Raw genomic sequence first — 21454 nt, 5'->3', positions numbered from 1 at the left:
CATATAACCGAGCAATCCCACTACTGGGCATATACCCTGAGAAAACCATAATTCAAAAAGAGTCATGTACCAAAATGTTCATTGCAGCTCTATTTACAATAGCCAGGGCATGGAAGCAACCTAAGTGTCCATCAACAGATGAATGGATAAAGAAGATGTGGCACATATATACAATGGAATATTACTCAGCCATAAAAAGAAACAAAATTGAGTTATTTGTAGTGAGGTGGATGGACCTAGAGTCTGTCATACAGAGTGAAGTAAGAAAGAGAGAGACAAATACCGTATGCTAACACATATATATGGAATTTAAGAAAAAAAAAAGGTCATGAAGAACCTAGGGGTAAGACAGGAATAAAGACACAGACCTACTAGTGAATGGACTTGAGGATATGGGGAGGGAGAAGGGTAAGCTGTGACAAAGCAAGAGAGTGGCATGGACATATATACGCTACCAAATGTAAAATAGATAGCTAGTGGGAAGCAGCCGCATAGCACAGGGAGATCAGCTCGGTGCTTTGTGACCGCCTGGAGGGGTGGGATAGGGAGGGTGGGTGGGAGACGCAAGAGGGAAGAGATATGGGAACATATGTATATGTATAACTGATTCACTGTGTTATAAAGCAGAAACTAACACACCATTGTAAAGCAATTATACTCCAATAAAGATGTTAAAAAAAAAAAAGAAATCCAAAAACTAGCTGAGCGATTCTTACACATCCGGCAAATGAGAAAATATTCACCTCAAATCAGGTAGGAAAACCTGAGGCACACTCTTGCCATAAAACCCACCCTAACACAGTTCCATACAATCGGGAGGGAGTCCCCAACCCCCAGCTTCTCCCTGAGGAGCAAAGGGTTTGGACCACAATCTAGTGTCCCAACTTTATGGCTCTAGCCCAAGGGATTAGCCCCCAAAACACCTACCTCTGAAAGCCAGTGGTGCTTGCATCCGTAAGACCTACAATACTATAGCAAACAAAGAAGCAGTTCTTGACCAGCACAAGCACACAAACAATTGCTGTGGTTATTCCATCAGGGCTCAGCAGAGAGAGCAGACAAAAATTCCCATCTCCTCGTCTTTCCCTGAAAGAGGTCTAACTGCAGACTTCACAAGCTGCTGTCTGAGTGTCTGGCTTCTAATTTTAGCATGTATCTACAGGCTGGCTGCAATCCTCCCCAGAGACTGGGGAAGCCAGTGGGAAGTTTCCCTGCCTCTTCCTCCTTCTGGGTGGCTCAAATGATAAAGCCAAATCACCAGTATCTCACTGAAAGAGCTTACACACACATCTGGCACCCCACCTTTTGCAGCTGCCGCCTAAGTGTGGGATCCCAAATGAGCTAGCTCTGATAGCCAACAGGACTTGCATTCGTTAAGTCCTACAGGACTATAGCAAAGAAGTGATTTTTATTTTTTATTTATTTTTTGTTTGTTTTTTAACATTTTTATTGGAGTATAATTGCTTTCCAATGGTGTGTTCATTTCTTCTATATAACAAAGTGTATCAGCTATACATATATATCCCCATATCTCTTCCCTCTTGCATTGAAGTAGTTTTTAAATAGGTGAAGGAGGGCCCCCTTCATGGCTACCCCTCCACGGCTCAACACAGAGGTAAAAAGCAAAAACTCCCTCTCCCAGTTTCTTCCTGGAAGGGTCTTAACTACATACTTTCCCAACTGCCACCTGAGGGCCCAGCTTCTAATCAGCCTGAATCTAGGTGCTGACTGCGATCCTCCCCTCTGGGACACTGAAGGGTCTTGGCACACCAACTACTGTGAGCCACTAAGAACAAAGAAAGTGGCTTGGACAATCACAAGGGTTTGAGAGGCAACCAGGGGCTCAGGCTAGGCAGATTGACAAGGTTCATCTTCTATATGAGACCACTCTGTCGAGACTAGGAGAGGTATCTGTTTTATCTGATGTACAGAAAACAACACAGAGAGTCAAGGAAAATGAAGAAACAGAGGAATATGTGCCAAACAAGATGAATCTAAAGAAGCAGACCTTAATGAAATGTAGATAAGTGATTTTCCTGATACATTTGAAAATAATGGCCTTAAAGATGCTCACTGGGGTGAGATCAAAAAAACACAAATCACCCAATTTATAAATGGGCAATGGACCTACATAGTCATTTTCCCAAAGAAGACATACAAATGGCTAACAGGTATATGAAAAGATGCTCAACATCACTAATCATAGGTTAAATGTAAATGAAAACCACAGAGATATCACCTCACACTTGTTAGGATGTATATTATCAAAAAGACAAGAGATAACAAGTGTTGGTGGTGATGAGGAGTTAGTTGGTGAGGAAGTGGACAAAAGGGGACCATTGTGGACTGTTAGTGGGAATGTAAATTGGCACAGCCACTATGGAAAACAGTATGGAGGGTCCTTAAGAAATTAAAAATAGAACTACCATATGATCCAAAGGAAACAAAACCATTATCTTGAAGAGATATCTGTACTCCCATGTTCATAGCATCATTATTCACAATAGCCAAAGTATGGAAATAACCTAAGTGTCTGTCAACAGATGAGTGGATAAAGAACATGTGGTAACTACATACACTGAAACACTATTCAACCTTTAAAGAGAAGGAGATCTGCCATTTGCAACAACATAGTATAATGCACTCCAGGTTCATCTAAGTGAAATAAACCAGGCAGAAAAAGAAAAATACTGCATGGTATCACTTATATATGGAAGGAAGGAAGGAAGGGAGGGAGGGAGGGAGGGAGGGAGGGAGGAAGGGAGGAAGGAAGGAACGAAGGAACGAAGGAACGAAGGAACGAAGGAAGGAAGGAAGAGAGAGAGAGAGAAAGAAAGAAAGAAAGAAAGGAAGGAAGGAACGAAGGAAGGAAGGAACGAAGGAAGGAACGAACGAAGGAAGGAAGGAAGGAAGGAGATTGGTTCAAGATGGCAGGGTAGAAGGATGTGCTCTCACTCCATCTTGAGAAAACACTGGAATCATAGCTAACTGCTGAACAATCATTGACAGGAAGACACTGGAACTCACCATAAAAGATACCCCACATCCAAAGAAAAAGGAGAAGCCACAATGAGACAGTAGGAGGGGCGCAATCACAATAAAATCAAATCCCATAAATGTTGGGTGGGTGACCCACAAACTGGAGAACACTTATACCACAGAAGTCCACCCACTGAAGTGAAGGTTCTGAGCCCCATGTCAGGCTTCCGAACCTGAGGGTCCGGCAATGGCAGGAAGAATTCCTAGAGAATCAGACTTTGAAGGCTAGCAGTATTTGAGTGCAGGACTTCAACAGGACTGGGGGAAACAGAGACTCCACTCTTGGAGGGCACACACAAAGTAGTGTGCACATCAGGACCCAGGGGAAGGAGCAGTGACCCCATAGAAACTGAAACAGACCTACCTGCTAGTGTTGGAAGGTCTCCTGCAGAGGCAGGGGGTGGCTCTGTCTCACCATGAGGACAAGGACACTGGCAGCAGAAATCCTGGGAAGTACTCCTTGGCGTGACCCCTCCCAGAGTCCACCAGTAGCCCCAACAAAGAGTCAGGGTAGGCTCCAGTGATGGGTCACCTCAAGGCAAACAACCAACAGGGAGGGGACCCAGCCCCACCCATCAGAAGACAAGTGGATTAAAGTTTTACTGAGCTCTGCCCACCAGAGCAACAGCCAGCTCTACCCACCAGCAGTTTCTCCCATCAGGAAACTTGCACAAGCCTCTTAGAGAGCCTCATCCACCAGAGGGCAGACAGCAGAAGCAAGAACTACAATCCTCAGCCTGTGGAACAAAATCCACATTCATAGAAAGATAAACAAGATGAAAAGGCAGAGGCTATGAACCAGATGAAGGAACAAGATAAAACCCCAGAAACACAACTAAATGAAGTGGAGATAGGCAACTGTCCAGAAAAAGAATTCAGAATAATGATAGTGAAGATGATCCAGGACCTCGGAAAAAGAATGGAGGCAAAGATCGAGAAGATGCAAGAAATGTTTAACAAAAACCCAGAAGAATTAAAGAACAAGCAAACAGAGATGAAAAATACAATAATTGAAATGAAAACCACACTAGAAGGAATCAATAGCAGAATAACTGAGGCAGAAGAACGGATAAGTGACCTGGAAGACAGAATGGTGAAATTCACTGCTGTGGAACAGAATAAAGAAAAAGAAATGAGGACAGCCTAAGAGACTTCTGGGATAACATTAAACACAACAACATTTGCATTATAGGGGCCCCAGAAGGAGAAGAGAGAGAGAAAGGACCTGAGAAAATATTTGAAGAGATTATAGTTGAAAACTTCCCTAACACGGGAAAGGATATAGCCACCAAAGTCCAGGAAGTGCAGAGAGTCCCATACAGGATAAACCCAAGGAGAAACACACCGAGACACAAAGAAAAATTATTGAAAGCAGCAAGGGAAAAACGACAAATAATATACAAAGGGAACTCCCATAACGTTAACAGCTGATTTCTCAGCAGAAACTCTACAAGCCAGAGGGAGTGGCATGATACACATAAAGTGGTGAAAGGGAAGAACTTACAACCAAGATTATTCTATGCAGCCAGGATTCAGATTCGATGGAGAAATCAAAAGCTTTACAGACAAGCAAAAGCTAAGAGAATTCAGCACCACCAAACCAGCTTTACAACAAATGCTAAAGGAACTTCTCTAAGTGGGAAATACAAGAAAGAAAAGGACCTACAAAAAACCCACAAAACAATTAAGAAAATGGTCACAGGAAAATACATATTGGAAATTACCTTAAACGTGAATGGATTAAATGCTTCAACCAAAAGACACAGGCTTGCTGAATGGATGCAAAAACAAGACCCATATATATGCAGTCTACAAGAGACCCACTTCAGACCTAGGGACAGATACAGACTGAAAGTGAGGGGATGGAAAAAGATATTCCATGCAAGTGCAAATCAAAAGAAAGCTGGAGTAGCAATATTCATATCAGATAAAATAGACTTTAAAATAAAGAATGTTACAAGAGACAAGGAAGGACACTTCATAATGATTAAGAGATCAATCCAAGAAGAAGATATAACAACTATAAATATATATGCACCCAACACAGGAGCGCCTCAATACATAAGGCAACTGCTAACAGCTATAAAAGAGGAAATCGACAGTGACACAATAATAGTGAGGGACTTTAACATCTCACTTACACCAATGGACAGATCATCCAAACAGAAAATTAATAAGGAAACACAAGCTTTAATGACACAATAGACCAGATAGTTTTAATTGATATTTATAGGACATTCCATCCAAAAACAGCAGATTACACTTTCTTCTCAAGTGCGCATGGAACATTCTCCAGGATAGATCACATCTTGGGCCACAAATCAAGCCTCAGTAAATTCAAGAAGATTGAAATCATATCAAGCATCTTTTCTGAATACAACAGTACAAGACTGGAAATCAATTACAGGGGAAAAAAACGTAAAAAACACAAACACATGGAGGCTAAACAATACGTTACAAAATAACCAAGCGATCACTGAGGAAATCAAAGAGGAAATCAAAAAATACCTAGAGACAAATGACAATGAAAATACGATGATCCAAAACCTATGGGATGTGACAAAAGCAGTTCTAAGAGGGAAGTTCATAGCTATACAAGCCTACATCCAGAAACAAGAAAAATCTCAAATAAACAACCAAACTTTAAACCTAAAGCAAATAGAGAAAGAAGAACAAAAAACCCACAACTTTAGCAGAAGGAAAGAAATCATAAAGATCAGAGCACAAATAACTGAAATAGAAACAAAGAAAACAATAGCCAAGATCAATAAAACTAAAAGGTGATTCTTTGAGAAGATAAACAAAATTGATAAACCATTAGCCATACTTATCAAGAAACAGAGGGAGAGGACTCAAATCAATAAAATTAGAAATGAAAAAGGAGAAGTTACAACAAACACTGCAGAAACACAAAGCATCCTAGGAGACTACTACAAGCAACTCTATGCCAATAAAATGGACAACCTGGAAGAAATGGACAAATTCTTAAAAAGGTATAACCTCCCAAGACTGAGCCAGGAAGAAATAGAAAATATGAACAGACGAATCACAAGTAACGAAATTGAAACTGTGATGAAAAATTTTCCAACAAACAAAAGTCAAGGACCAGATGGCTTCACACGTGAATTCTATCAAACATTTAAAGAAGAGCTAACACCCATCTTTCTCAAACCCTTCCAAAAAAATGCAGAGGAAGGAACACTCCCAAACTCATTCTATGAGGCCACCAACAACCTGATACCAAAACCAGACAAAGACACTACACAAAAAGAAAACTACAGACCAATATCACTGATGAATATAGATGCAAAAATCCTCAACAAAATACTAGCAAACAGAATCCAACAGCACATTAAAAGGATCATACACCATGACCAAGTGGGATTTATCCCAGGGATGCAAGAATTCATCAATATATGCAAATCAATCAATGTGATACACCATATTAACAACATGAATAATAAAACCATATGATCATCTCAATAGATGCAGAAAAAGCTTTGGACAAAATTCAACACCGATTTATGATAAAACTCTCCAGAAAGTGGGCATAGAGGGAATCTACCTCAACATAATAAAGGCCATGTATGACAAACCCACAGCAAACATCATTCTCAATGGTGAAAAACTGAAAGCATTACCTCTAATATCAGGAACAAGACAAGTATGTCCACTCTCACCACTCTTATTCAACATAGCTTTGGAAGTCCTAGCCACGGCAATCAGAAAAGAAAAAGAAATAAAAGGAATACAAATCAGAAAAGAAGAAGTAAAACTATCACTGTTCGCAGATGACATGATAGTATACATAGAGAATCCTAAAGATGCCACCAGAAAACTACTAGAGCTAATCAATGAATTTGGTAAAGTAGCAGGATACAAAAGTAATGCACAGAAATCTCTTGCATTCCTCTACACTAATGATGAAAAATCTGAAAGAGAAATTAAGGAAACACTCCCATTTACCATTGCAACAAAAAGAATAAAATACCTAGGAATAAACCTACCTAGGGAGACAAAAGATCTGTATGCAGAAAACTATAAGACAAGACACTGATAAAAGTAATTAAAGATGATACCAACAGATGGAGATATATACCATGTTCTTGGATTGGAAGAATCAATATTGTGAAAATGAGTACACTACCCAAAGCAATCTACAGATTCAATGCAATCCCTATCAAATTACTAATGGCATTTTTTACAGAACTAGAACAAAAAAAATCTTAAAATTTGTATGGAGACACAAAAGACCCCGAATAGCCAAAGCAGTCTTGAGGGAAAAAACGGAGCTTGAGGAATAAGACTCTCTGACATCAGACTATACTACAAAGCTACAGTAATCAAGACAATATGGTACTGGCACAAAAACAGAAACATAGATCAATGGAACAAGATAGAAAGCCCAGAGATAAACCCATGCACCTATGGTCAACTAATCTATGACAAAGGAGGCAAGAATATACAATGGAGAAAAGACAGCCTCTTCAGTAAGTGGTGCTGGGAAAACTGGACAGCTACATGTAAAAGAATGAAATTAGAACACTCTCTAAAACCATACACAAAAGTAAACTCAAAATGTATTAAAGACCTAAACGTAAGGCCAGACACTATCAAACTCTTAGAGGAAAACATAGGCAGAACACTCTATGACATAAATCACAGCAAGATCCTTTTTGACCCACCTCCTAGAGAAATGGAAATAAAAACAAAAATAAACAAATGGGCCCTAATGAAACTTAAAAGCCTTTGCACAGCAAAGGAAACCATAAACAAGACAAAAAGACAACACTCAGAATGGGAGAAAATGTTTGCAAATGAAGCCACTGACAAAGGATTAACCTCCAAAATTTACAAGCAGTGCATGCAGCTCAATATTGAAAAAAACAAACAACCCAATACAAAAATGGGCAGAAGACCTAAACAGACATTTCTCCAAAGAAGAGATACAGATTGCCAACAAACACATGAAAGGATGCTCAACATCACTAACCATTAGAGACATGCAAAAGTACAATGAAGTATCACCTCACACCTGTCAGAATGGCCATCATCAAGAAATCTATAAACAATAAATGCTAGAGAGGGTGTGGAGAAAAGTGAATCCTCTTTCACTGTTGGTGGGAATGCAAATTGATACAGCCACTATGGAGAACAGTATGGAGGTTCCTTAAAAAACTAAAAATAGAATTACCATATTACCCAGCAATCCCACTACTGGGCATATACCCAGAGAAAACCACAATTCAAAAAGACACATGCACCTCAATGTTCACTGCAGCACTATTTACAATAGCCAGGTCATGGAAGCAACCTAAATGCCCATCGACAGACGAATGGATAAAGAAATGTGGTACATATATACAATGGAATATTACTCAGCCATAAAAAATAACGAAATTGGGTCATTTGCTGAGATGTGGATGGATCTAGAGACTGTCATACAGAGTGAAGTAAGTGGGAAAGAGAAAAACAAATATCGTATATTAACACATATATGTGGAACCTAGGAAAATGGTACAGATGAACCATCTTGCAGGACAGAAATTGAGACACAGATGTAGAGAACCAATGTATAGACACTAAAGAGGGAAAGCGGCGGGGGCATGGGTGTGGTGGTGTGATGAATTGGGAGATTGGGATTGACATGTATACACTGATGTGTATAAAATGGATGACTTATAAGAACTTGCTGTATAAAAAGTAAATAAAGTAAAATTCAAAAGAAAAAAAGCAAGAAAGAAAGGAGTCAAACTCATAGAAACTGAGTAGAAAAGTCATTGCCATGGCAGGGGCTAGGAGGTTGGGGAATAGATATAGGTTAGTAAAAGGGTATAAACTTTCACTTATAAGATAAATAAGGTCTGAGGATCTAATTAATGTAAAACATGGTGAGTATAATTGACAACAGTGTACTGTATAATTGAAATTTGCTGAGAGTAGAACTTAAAATGCCCTCACAAAACAAAACAAAACAAAAATGTAAATCTGTGAGGTGATGGATGTGTTAATTAACTCAGTGAGGGGTATCCTTTCACAATGTATATGTTCATCACGTTGTACACTTTAAATATTTTACTACTTTATTTGGCAATTATACCTCAATACATCTGAAAAAATTAGGAAGCATCCATCTAATTCAATCATACAACTCTTGGCCATTAACCTCTGGTGGTGTCTCTAGCTACTGGAAGTATAATTTGGGAAAGCACTTTGCCAGGCAATGGTGATGCCCAACCTTGCTCCTCGCCCCGCACCCACCCTGGAGTTCTATTGCAACAAGTTGCCACCACCTCATAATTCACTAGAGTTGTATTGAATTTTGAAAATCTTTAGTTTCTGAAAACCTCCTTCCAGTCCTCATGAAGTCCAACTATGTAGCTATTTCAGGTGTCTGCACTGAGATTCTTGCCCATTTCTTCACCAGTATTGACAGCCCCATCCCTCCAATGTGTGAAGTAACCTAAGCAAGTCTCTGTTCTTGTAACAACATGAGCGTGACACAAAGCCCTTGCTCTGCCATTTATGGGCTATTTGGCAACAAGCTCGTTATTTCAGCACTGAGCATACCTAGCAACCTGAGCAACATTTAGATGGTTGTGAAGAAAAAGCTAATTACCATTTACTAGATACCTGCTATGTACCAGGCACTGTTAGATGTTTTTAAGTTAGCTCATTTCAGTAAGGAGGATTATGACCATAATGCAAAATGCCTTGTAAACAGTTAACACTATAAAAATGTAAGAAATTATTTTTGTGGGGCATTAATGCTGAAATCCCTCCCTTACAATAAGAAAATTAGCAGAAAGCATTCCCATAGCGCCTCATACTTCTCTCAAGGCCCTTAATGTGAACAAAAGGCAAATGGTGATATTGCATGTGTCTGCATTCCTTCATCAGACGGCTAACAATCAGAGGACAGAGACTAGGTATTATTTCTCTTTTTATGTCCATACCCAAACACAATGAGCACAGTGCTATATTCAAAATAGGTGCCTAGCAAATGTGTGTTAAAGAATCCAAAGGCAATTTAGGGTGAGAGGATCAGGCACTAATGGACAATGCTGATAAACGTGATGGCCGACTGATAAAGGTGATATAGATGATGGAACTGCCATGCTTAGAAACAACTCTTATCCTTACCATGGCCTATAGCCCTACGGTATCCATCTGCTGCTGATTTCCTTGACTTCATTACACTCAAAACATGTTCTCCTTACTATATTTCACACATATATATATTTCATATATATCAAGCAACTTCTATGTCAGGGCCTTTGCCTTTGCTGTTTCCTTTGTCTGAATCACTCTTCCCCTAGATATCTTCATGGCTTATTCTCACTTCATTCAGATCTTTGTCCAAATGACACCTTCTCAGAGAAAACTTTTCTGCTGTCCTTTCTAAAACAGAATGCTTTATATCTCTCTAGCCCATTACCCTGCTCTATTTTTCTTCATCACACTTATCAATTTCCAACATTATAATTCTAATAGTTTGTCTATCTCTCCCACTAACCTATAAGCTTCAATTAGGGTAGAGATGTCTTATTCACCGTGACAACTCCAGCACCTGGAACAAAGAAAAAAACCTCTTAACCAAATACAATTCTTTTTTTTCTCTAGTTGACCTACTATGCCCAGAGATTCTGCCAGCATGAATTGTAGTTGTGATCAATAGGATCAGAGTGACATGCCAGAAAACCTGACATATGGAAACAAGTAACCGAAATAGAGCCTTTTCCTGAGAGAGCAGGGGAGGTATGCAAGTAGGGGTGCCTTCTCTAAAATATGAAATATGACTTTCTGATTAAATAGGTATATGCTGCCCAGGAACCACTAGGTTTCCTGGATTTTTTAAAATCAAGAGCCTGTAACATCGTTGCAATAATTTTAAGGTATAGATTTTATAAACAACCATGAGGCTACTAGCTTAAGTCAAAACCTTTCTCTAGAGCAGTGAGGGGGAACTTGTAAAAGCCTTTGTGTTGATTGTGAGCTTGGGCCTTAATGAGAACATCACTTAATTTTCAAGAAATATAAAATTTAACCAATCCAACAAGTAGGTATCTCATGTAAGTGCTTAGATTCTTCTTCCCCTCCTGTCTTCTACTTTTGACGTTGGAACTATGACATCAATAATGGTGTCCCAGTGAATGCTCTAACTGTGCTATTCCTCCCCACTCTTTAATCCCGCTGACCTCCTTGCTTTATCTGTGTTTCACTCCAGTCACCTATCACCTTAAGCCAACTTTACTGTAACAACAACATCTGCCCATAGTGAGTATAACCACCAACAGGAGAAAACTGTTCTACTATTGAGTATTCACAATTCTTATAGTATGGATGCCATAGTTACTGTTCACATAAAGAATTGCTATACTGTGGCCATTTAACTGGAAGACTTATTGAAGGTACTTCTATTGTATATAAGTTTGGGTCTCCAGGAAGCAGATCTTGAGAAGTTTAGGAGTGCACAAGGTTTACTGAAGAGTAATGTGCATGAAAGACAAAAAAAGGAATAAAGCAGCATAAGCAGGAAGAGCCTTCAGATTGTGATGCAGATCTGACATATGTGGAAGGAAAGTGGAAAGGAAGCAAGCTTTAGCAAGGAGAGTTTCAGGTCAACGTGTAGATCTGAGAAAATCTTGGCAAACCCAATGGGGAGATCTGGAGCAAAGATTTACCATTAGAAGCCACCCCCATTGGACAGAAAGGACCAGGCACTAGTAAATACACCATTCTCAGTCATTGGCTGATACCCACCTGGGAAGCGCATGGCCTCCCCTCAAACGCTGAAGCAGATCCTAAAGATGCTGCACCTGGAGAGTGTCAGCTCACTGTACAACTTGCAGATGAACAGCAAGTTATTTCTTGAAAGGAGATCCAAGCAGTGTACCTCCATGGCTGCCACACCTGGCGATCAATTTGCACCTGGAAATTATAGCCATCCATTGTTTCAATCATCTATGAATGAGGCAGGTCCCTCAAATTACAAACCACAGCTGAGTGGGAGCGTGCTAAGTAGGTGACAGTGTCAGATTCTGGACTTTTGCACATCTTCAAAAAGAGAACACATTGACCAATATCTGAGAAGTAGAAAATGAGATGACTCTGACTACCTGACAGTTAATTAGGAGGGTAGAGGCCAGGCAAAGGAACTATGAAGATGTGGCTGCCTTTAAGGCTTGATGTTAGTTACTGTGGGTCAGAAATTTGGGTTCAAGAACCTGGTGCCATTGGTATTTTGGCTGAAATAGATAAAAATAAACTATATTAAGTTTAGAGAGATATCATATTCATGGGTGGTGAGACAATATTATAAATTAAGTGATTATCCCTAAAATTAAATTGGAACATTAAGTGCAGTTTCAGTAAAAACACACAAAAGGAGTGATTTCTTTGAAACCAAGTCAGTAAATATAAGGAAGAACAAATGTAAAGATCAGTTAGGGCAAAGGTGATGAGTCTTACTAACATAATTTAGACTGTAAGATAGTGTGATATATGTATATATATCATATATATATTATATGATATGTAAGAAAAGATAAATAGATGACTTTATGAGAATAAAAAGCACAGAAGCAGATCCATCATGATGAAAACTTGAGTTATAACAGAGATTTCATACAAATCTGTGGGAAGAGAATAGATTATTCAATAAATGGCCCTAGGAAAACTGGAAAAGTAGTAAACAAACTGGAGAGAAATGAAATTAGATCTCTACTTCTTGCCCTGTGTACAAATGGCCTCCAAGTGGACTAAAGACATAACTGTGAAAAGCCAAACCTGAGTACATACCATTTAAGACACTATGAGCACAAGGAATAATTTCTTGATAAACAACTGGAACAGAACATTGAAAATATTGATAAATTTCATTGCATTAAAATTTAAATCTTCTATGTGGCCAAGACCTGTAACCATAGTGGAAGATAAACCACAGGTTTGGAGAAGATATTTATAATGCATGTAACCAAGAATTAGTATTTAAAATGTATATGTAATGGCTGTAAGTAAAAAGTTTTTAAAGACAACCAGAAGAAAATTAGAAAAGCGGATAGAACATTTCTGGAAGAGGAAAAACCAGTGCCTGATAAATGTACAAAAAACAGTTCAACTTCATTAATAATCAGGGGAAGACAAATGAAACCATGAAGTTATACCCTGTTACCCCAACAGATTGGCAAATACTAAAAGATTGAAAATACAAAGTGTTGGCAAGGATATGGAGAAATGAGAGCTCTCATACCTTACTGGTGGGTGTATAAAAATGTATAACCATTTTGGATTTGGCAATAACTAGGAGTTAACAGTAGTGCATACCCTTCAACAAAGCAATTCCTCTAGGACTATATTTTAGATTAGAACAATTCACATATGTGTAATGGAGTACCTGTATAAGAATAGTCACTGCAGCATCATTTGTAAAAATAAAATATTGGATGCAATTTAAGTATCCATTAACAGAAAAATGGAAAAACAAAGTATTGCATAAAAAGTCATATTAAAAATTGGGGCTTCCCTGGTGGCTCAGTGGTTGAGAGTCCGCCTGCCGATGCAGGCGACACGGGTTCGTGCCCTGGTCCGGGAGGATCCTACATGCCACGGAGTGGCTGGGCCCGTGAGCCATGGCCGCTGAGCCTGTGCGTCTGGAGCCTGTGCTCCGCAGCGGGAGAGCCCATAATGGTGAGAGGCCTGCGTACGGCAAAAAAAAAAAAAAAAGTCATATTAAAAATTAAAATGAATATACCAACATTCCGTGTATTAACTTAGAAGATGTATTTCAAAGATCCAATGTTCAGTGAAAAACAAGAAAGTTGCAAAATGGCATGATTTATATATAGTTTGAATATATGCAAAACTCATTCTATGTTGTGCATTATGCCTGCTTACATAGTAAGTTTATATAAACATGCCTGGCAATAATACAAACCAAATTCAGGATACCTTCTGGATTTAGAAGGGCCTTAACCAAATCTGTTATGTTTTATTTTTTAATAAAAATATATCAACTCATGCTTTCACAAAGCTATGAACCAAATATAACATACACTTTTTTTGGTAAAGAGAGATTTTGTAAAAAGGTAAAAAAAATATTCATTGAAGTATTTCACAATAGAATATTTTAAGTGAAAAAAAAAAGAACCTGGTGCCATTGGTATTTTTTAACTGAAATTTTGTTGATATAATTATAGATTCCAATGCAGTTTCAGGAAATAATAAACAGTTTATCCAGTTTCCTCCAATGGAAACATCTTGCAAAAATATAGTATAATATCATGTCCAGGATATTAACATTGATACAATCCACTGAACTTATTCAGACTTCTTGTTTTATCTGTACTCAACTGTGCACACAGCATGATAGTCAAGAAACTGAATAATTTCTTCACCACAAGGATCCCTCATGTTGCCCTTTTAAAACCTCTTTCACTTCCTTCCCACCTTCCTATCCCCATCCCTAGCCCTTAGCAACCACTAATCTCTTCTTTCTCTCAAATTTTCTCATTTCAAACATTTTATATACATGGAATCATCCATTATGTAACCATTTGAGATTGCCCTTTTTCATTCAGCATAATGCCTTGAGATCCATCCCAGCAGTTGCATGTATCAATAGTGTATTCCTTTTCATTACTGAATTTATTCCATGGTATGAATGTGCCACACAATGTTTAACCATTCACTCATTGAAGGACACATGGATGTTTGTTTCCAATATTTGGCTATAAATATTCTTGTACACATTTTTGTGTGAACATATGTTTTCATCGCTCTTGGGATAAATGCCCAGAGATGCAATTGCTGAGTCATATTGTAGTTGCATGTTTAGTTTTTTTTAAAGAAATTGCCAAAATGTTTTCCAGAGTAGCTGTGCCATTTTACATCCCACCAGCAATGTATGAGTGATTCAGTTTCTCTGCATCCTCACCAGCATTTGGCATTGTCACTATTTTTCATTTAAGCCATTCTGTGTGTAGTAATAAGCTCATTGTGGTTTTAAGTTCCATTTCCCTAATGGCTAATGATGTTGAACATGTTTTCATCTGGCCATTTGGATTTTGACAGTTTCTTTATTAGCTTCTCAGTATTTAGCCAAGTTAGTTTTGAAGATACCAATATGACTCAACTAAGCAAAAGAAGTCAAGGAAAGGCGAGAGTGGGAAAATATTCATCTCATGCTCTTCATCCAACCCAATCCACTTTCCAGAAAAAATAATCACCCAATGCTCTCTATACATACCACATATTTTCTGGCCTCTTTGTTTCCCCACATTATTCTCTGCCTGGATTGCTTGTTTCTCCATCTCCAAATGTCCAGATTCCAAGAAATACAAAGTTTCAGCTCAGATGGCAACTTCTCCATGGAACTTCACTTGATCCCAGCAGCTGGAATTAATCTCTCCCTCATCTGAACTTTCCTAAGAACTTTCTAGAAAGCTTTCCATTTTTGCTTTATATCACAGTTATATGTCATATATCTTAACTATCCAAATAATCTATGAATTCTAGAACTAGTGGCAAATAGGCCAGGTCTTCTATCTCCTAGTCCAGTTGTCCATCTTGCCTATTTCAAGCTCCTCACATTAAAGTACAGTTGTTAAAGACAAAATACAGGGTGTCCTCCTGGTAGGAAACAGTCCTCTACCTAATTATCCAGAAAAGTATCTCAGAGTCACACACCATTTAAAACACTAGCAAGGTCTGCCAATTTTTGCATTCAATACCCTTTCTTCATATCAAGGTTTGAATAATGTTTTCATTGTCAAAGAAATCACCAGATAAATGAGAAAATTAGTCTCTCAGAAAAGAGGACTAGAGGTTTATACAATAAACACATGAAAAGAATTAAACAATTATTGAAAAACAAACAGGAAAAGTTAGAAATAAGATGTGACAACAGACATTTTGCGATTCAGTGTCATTTCTAGAAAGGTTAGAGAGAAGACAGAAGGAGAAGACTATAAAACCTAGGAATTTTTACACTGCATCTCTTTAAAACCTGGTCTAAGTAGATTTTCAAATAGCCTTTCTTCTGTGAGAATAAATTTCTTCACAATGTTGATCCAAAATAAAAGATGTAATTAGATGTAGCTTTAGAGGTAAAGAGGATTGACAAACATGGAGAAATTTAAAGCGAAGAAAATCATCAACCTGTACACTTAAAACGTATAAATTTTATTTATGTAAATGAAGCCTCAATACAACTGATAAAAAATGAGATGGAGGTTACAATATTACATAACTAGTCTGAGAAGACTTCTGTGAGTATAGAACATTTTATCTGATTGCATTTAGCCTTTAACCCCTTTATTTCACAGATAGGAACTTACTCTCTCCACTGCCTTGCTCTCTACCTTCTCTTCCAGCCAAAAAGCACTGTGAGAAAGAAGCCCTCCTACTCCCAAATTATGGAAAGCAAGCTAGAGATAAACTCCATCATCAAGCTTTCCACACCATGCTCTGCAAGAAAAAAACTGATTCTTTATAGCCAGAATCCTGTGATTCATTTTTATTTATAACAACCTACATATTTCAAAAACAGTGTCTCATATAAAAAGTCATTAACATGGAGACAATACACTGCTGGTGGGAGTATATGGTAGTGTGATCTTTTAAAAGGTAGTTTGAAATTCCTTTGACCCAGAAATTGCTCTTCTACTAATATATCTTCACAGTGACTTCCCTGGTGACCACTGGTTAAGAATCTGCCTGCCAGTGCAGGGAACACGGGTTCAATCCCTGGTCCAGGAAGATCCCACATGCCGTGGAGCAACTAAGCCCATGACCCTCAACTACTGAGCCTGTGCTCTAGAGCCCACGGGCCACAGCTACTGAAGCCCACAAGCCACAACTACTGAGCCTGTGAGCCACAACTACCAAAGCCCGCGCGCCCTAGGGCCTGTGCTCCGCAACACGAGAAGCCACCACAATGAGAAGCCCACGCACCGCAACAAAGAGCAGCTCCCGCTCGCCGCAACTAGAGAAAGCCCGTGCACAGCAATGAAAACCCAATGCAGCCAAAAATAAATAAAAATAAAAACACATTTAAAAAAATATATATGTATCTTCACAAATTCATTTATTCAACAAATACTAAACAACTAGTATGTGCCAGACACTGAGCTGGACACTGAAGAGACAGCAGTAAACAACTCAAAGTTACAGTCTACACAGGTCTTACATTCCAGTAAGGAAGGTGACTACAAAAACTATGTCAGGTGGTGATCAGTGCTCTGAAGGAAAATATAGTTGTGTTCACTTTATTGCTTTGTTCATAATCACGCATAACTGACATATACATGGCATGCATTACCCTGCATGCATTTTGTATGTATCAAATGACGAATAACAAATAAAAGAGAAAGCAGGATAGGGGGACTAGAGTGATGGAGGAAAGCAGGGATGCCATTGTTTGTTGAATGGACAACCAGGGAACACTTCTCTGATAAGGTGACATATCAGAGAGAACAAGTCAGGGGGTGAGCCACACAGAAAATCCACAGGTTCTGATGTAGAAAGGGGCTTGCTGTGTTTAAGCAAGCGTCTTTGTGGCTGGAGTGGAGTGAGCAATAGGAAAAATAACAGTCGTGGAGGTGGCAGGTAGTAGACCACGGTAAGGAAGTTAGATTCTAGCTAAGTGTGATGGGAAGACATTGAAAGGTATTGAGTAGGCTTATATTTTTAAATGATCAAACACTGGCTGCTGTGTGGAGGACAGACTATAGGAGGGCAACGGTGTAGAAATGTACAGTGATTATCACTGCCTCTGTGTTTAAAAGAATAAAAATATAGAAACAGTTCACATATCCATTAGTGACAATAGCTTAAGGAAATGGTGATGTAACCATCTCCTGGATCACTAGGCAGCCATTCAAAAGAATGAGGCAGAACTATATGTAATGATTTGGAAAGATGCCTATGATATACCGTTAAGTGAACAAAAAGCCAATTGCGAAACAAAATGTCTGGTAAGATCCTTGTTTAGTGAAAAACAAAAAGAAGAAAATATGTAGATCTATACATACACACACACCCCTATTTGCAGAAACAGAAATAAAATAGAAGTATACAGAACAAACTGGTAAACTGTGGCAGACAGAATAATGGCCTCCCCAAAATATTCACATCTTAATCCCTGGTATCTGTGAATATGTTATCTTACATAACAAAAATGGCTTTGCAGATGTGATTAAGCGTGTGGCCCTTAAAATACAGAGACCATGCTGGTTTATCTGGGTAAACACAATCTAAGTACATGAGTCTTTGAAGTGGAGAAACTTTCCCAGCTGAATCAAAAAGATGGTAGCATGAGAAGGACTTGACACCCTGTTGCTGGTTCTGAGACGTAGGAGGCTACGTGAAAGGACCAGAAAGAGGCTTCTAGGAGCTAAGGGCAGCCCCTGAAAGACAGCTGTCGGCACTGCAAAGAGAACCTCAGTACTGCAAGGCACAGAATTCTACCACTACCTGAATGAGCTTGCAAGCAGATTCTCCACTAGAGCCTCCAGACAGGAATGCAACCTGCCTACAACTTGACTTTAGGTTAGTGAAAACTGTCAGCTTTCTGACCCCTAGAACTGCAAGATAATAAATGTATGTTGTTTTAAGCCACTAAATTTGTGGTCATTTGTTACAGCAGCAATAGAAAACTAATACACAACCTCTGGTAAGTGGGATTGGAGGAGGGAACAGAATGATGGAGACTTTTATTTTCTCTATTATTCACACAGTGTTGAAATTTTATAAGAAGCAAATTCTGCTCTGGGTCTCACAAGAAAAAAAGACCCCAAGCAAAAAGAGAGAGAGAGAGAGAGAGAGAGAGAAATTAGATCAGTTAGATCAAATTGCTGATCTCCACTCCAGAATCACTTGAGTCAGCAGGTCTGGGGGAAGGCTTCAGAGTTTGCATTTCTAATGAATTCCCAAGTGCTGCTGATTCTGCTGGTCCAGAAACTACACTTTGAACACCAGTGGTTAAGAGACTGGGGTCTGGAACCAGACTTCCTAGCATCAAATTTTGGTTCCACCACTTACTAACATTTTGACCTTGAACAAATTATTTAACTGTTCTTTGCCTATAGTTTCTACAACTATAAAATGGGAATGATAATACTAGTACCTACCTAATGAGCTTATTATAAGGATAAATGAGTTAAAACATGCAAAACATTTAGAAGAGTGTCTGGCATTTAGTTAGAACTAGGTAAATATTAAACCATTATTAGTTTACTATTTACTCAACCTGCAATCTTGTTTTAAATCATACTGAATCCCTTATTGAAAGTCATTCATGTCCTTCTCAAACTGCCTCCCTTTTTTTCTCACTTTCTCTGACTTATCCATCTTTTTTTTTTTTTAAACATCTTTATTGGGGTATAATTGCTCTACAATGGTGTGTTAGTTTCTGCTTTATAACAAAGTGAATCAGTTATACATATACATATGTTCCCATATGTCTTCCCTCTTGCGTCTCCCTCCCTCCCACTCTCCCTATCCCACCCCTCCAGGCTGTCACAAAGCACCAAGCTAATATCCCTGTGCCTTGCGGCTGCTTCCCCCTAGCTATCTACCTTACTACGTTTGTTAGTGTGTATATGTCCATGACTCTCCCTCTTATCCATCTTTTGATGAGTGTCCTTAATAAAGCTTTTGTTGTAGCCATCCTATTAACCTTTAGACCAAAACCTTTATAGAGAGACCTCTTTCTTCAACAAACCTGCTCCTCATTGGGGTAATGAAGGCCTCCAGCTACAGACCAACAATTGCCCTTCTCCTTTCCTGCATCTTATCCTTCACTCTTCTTATCCCCTTCCATTGAAGGGGGAATGCCTCAGGAAAAAGGAACTGCTATAGCAGCAAATCTCTCTTGCTCAGGCTTCTCTTGCAATAGCTCACTCTGGGTGAGCTACAGAATTATTGTTCTGGTGAGAGTTTGATGAGGAGATACCAAAATAACAAATGTTATTTACTTCAAATTTTGCTAAACAACATAGTTTATGCATCATGTCTGTCTTTTTGATCAGCTGCCTCTACTCATGTTCAAAAATATGTGGTTTATAAATAAATTCAATCAAGAGACAAGGCATTTTCAGCTCTTCAAATTGTCAATCTCTATTGGCAGCAGCAGTAATTTCATCTAAACACCAATGAGGCCGGCAGGCTGCTAACTCTCAGCCTCTTCTCCTATTTGCAAACTGTGGCCTCTGTGAAACCCTTGCCCACACTCTTCCTCCATCCAGCTGCCAGTAGGCAGGTTTTCAGCCTAATTGTATCCTTATCCTGAATAACTTTGAACCCGGGGAAATTTACACCGGGTGTTGCAGATTTTACTGGTAATGAGTTAATTTACACATATGGTTGTCACTTCTCATCCAGCTCTCCAGCAACTCCGCTAGAAAAGGCAAGAAGCTGGTTGCAAAGCTGGGGGGGAGGGGAAGGGGGAGGGGGAGGGGAGGGGGAGGGGGGAGGAGGGAGGGGGAGGGGGAGGGGGAGGGGGGAGGGGGAGGGGGAGGGGGAGGGGGGGGGGAGGGGGAGGGGGAGGGGAGGGGGGAGGGGGAGGGGAGGGGGGAGGGGGAGGGGGAGGGGAGGGGGAGGGGGAGGGGAGGGGGGAGGGGGAGGGGGAGGGGAGGGGATCCGGGTGTCCAGCCTGGCTCTGTGCCCCCAGCTCTAGGACCCCAGGTACAGCCTTGGGTACCAACTGTGCCAACTCTAGACCTGTACTTTTTTTTTTCTTTAGCAGTTCTCTATCTATTAAAAAGGATCTTTATAGCTTTACAACCACAGCTCAGATGTGGCCCTGGAGACTGCAAGTCCAGTCTGGCGGCCCCTTCCCCACATCAACGCGGAGCTCACACATTTGGCTGTGCTTCTTGCAGAAGGCAGAGGTACTTTTAACCCCTGTGTTTCTCAGGTCCTACACAGAACGGAAACAAGGCCACCTGAGCCACTAGTTAGAGATGGGGGAGAAGAGATTTAATTTTAAGTACTTTTTAGATCCCAGAAGATCCATCTTTGCAATTGTTTGTGTTGGCTTTTCAACCCAGAAAGCCCCAGCTGTGTGCTAAATCACCTTGTGAAAGTGCTAATGGGGAACACATCACCTCTGAGTCAGACACTGACAAATATGGCATCCTCCAGTAAGGAAGGAGGTGAAAACCTCTGGATTACACCTTTCTGCTGACACCGCCTCCCAGAATGCCCACCTCCCCGTGGGGAAGCTGATGAGAAATTTTATTGATAATAAAAACATTATTATTAACATTATATATAATAGTAATACTATTATATATAATGTTATGTGTAATAACAGTACAATGATGTCAAATATAATCAGATTCTCTGGGGTCAGGAGCCAGTGGGCAGTATTTGTTAAAATGATTCCATGTTATTCGAATGTACAGCAAAGTTT

This window comes from Delphinapterus leucas, chromosome X (genome assembly GCF_059928025.1).
Source record: "Delphinapterus leucas isolate spDelLeu-1000000601 "Yukka" chromosome X, BTC_Dleu_Yukka2, whole genome shotgun sequence".
Classification (NCBI taxonomy): domain Eukaryota; kingdom Metazoa; phylum Chordata; class Mammalia; order Artiodactyla; family Monodontidae; genus Delphinapterus; species Delphinapterus leucas.
The sequence above is the reverse complement of the archived record's forward strand: the minus strand, read 5'-3'. Positions refer to the sequence as shown.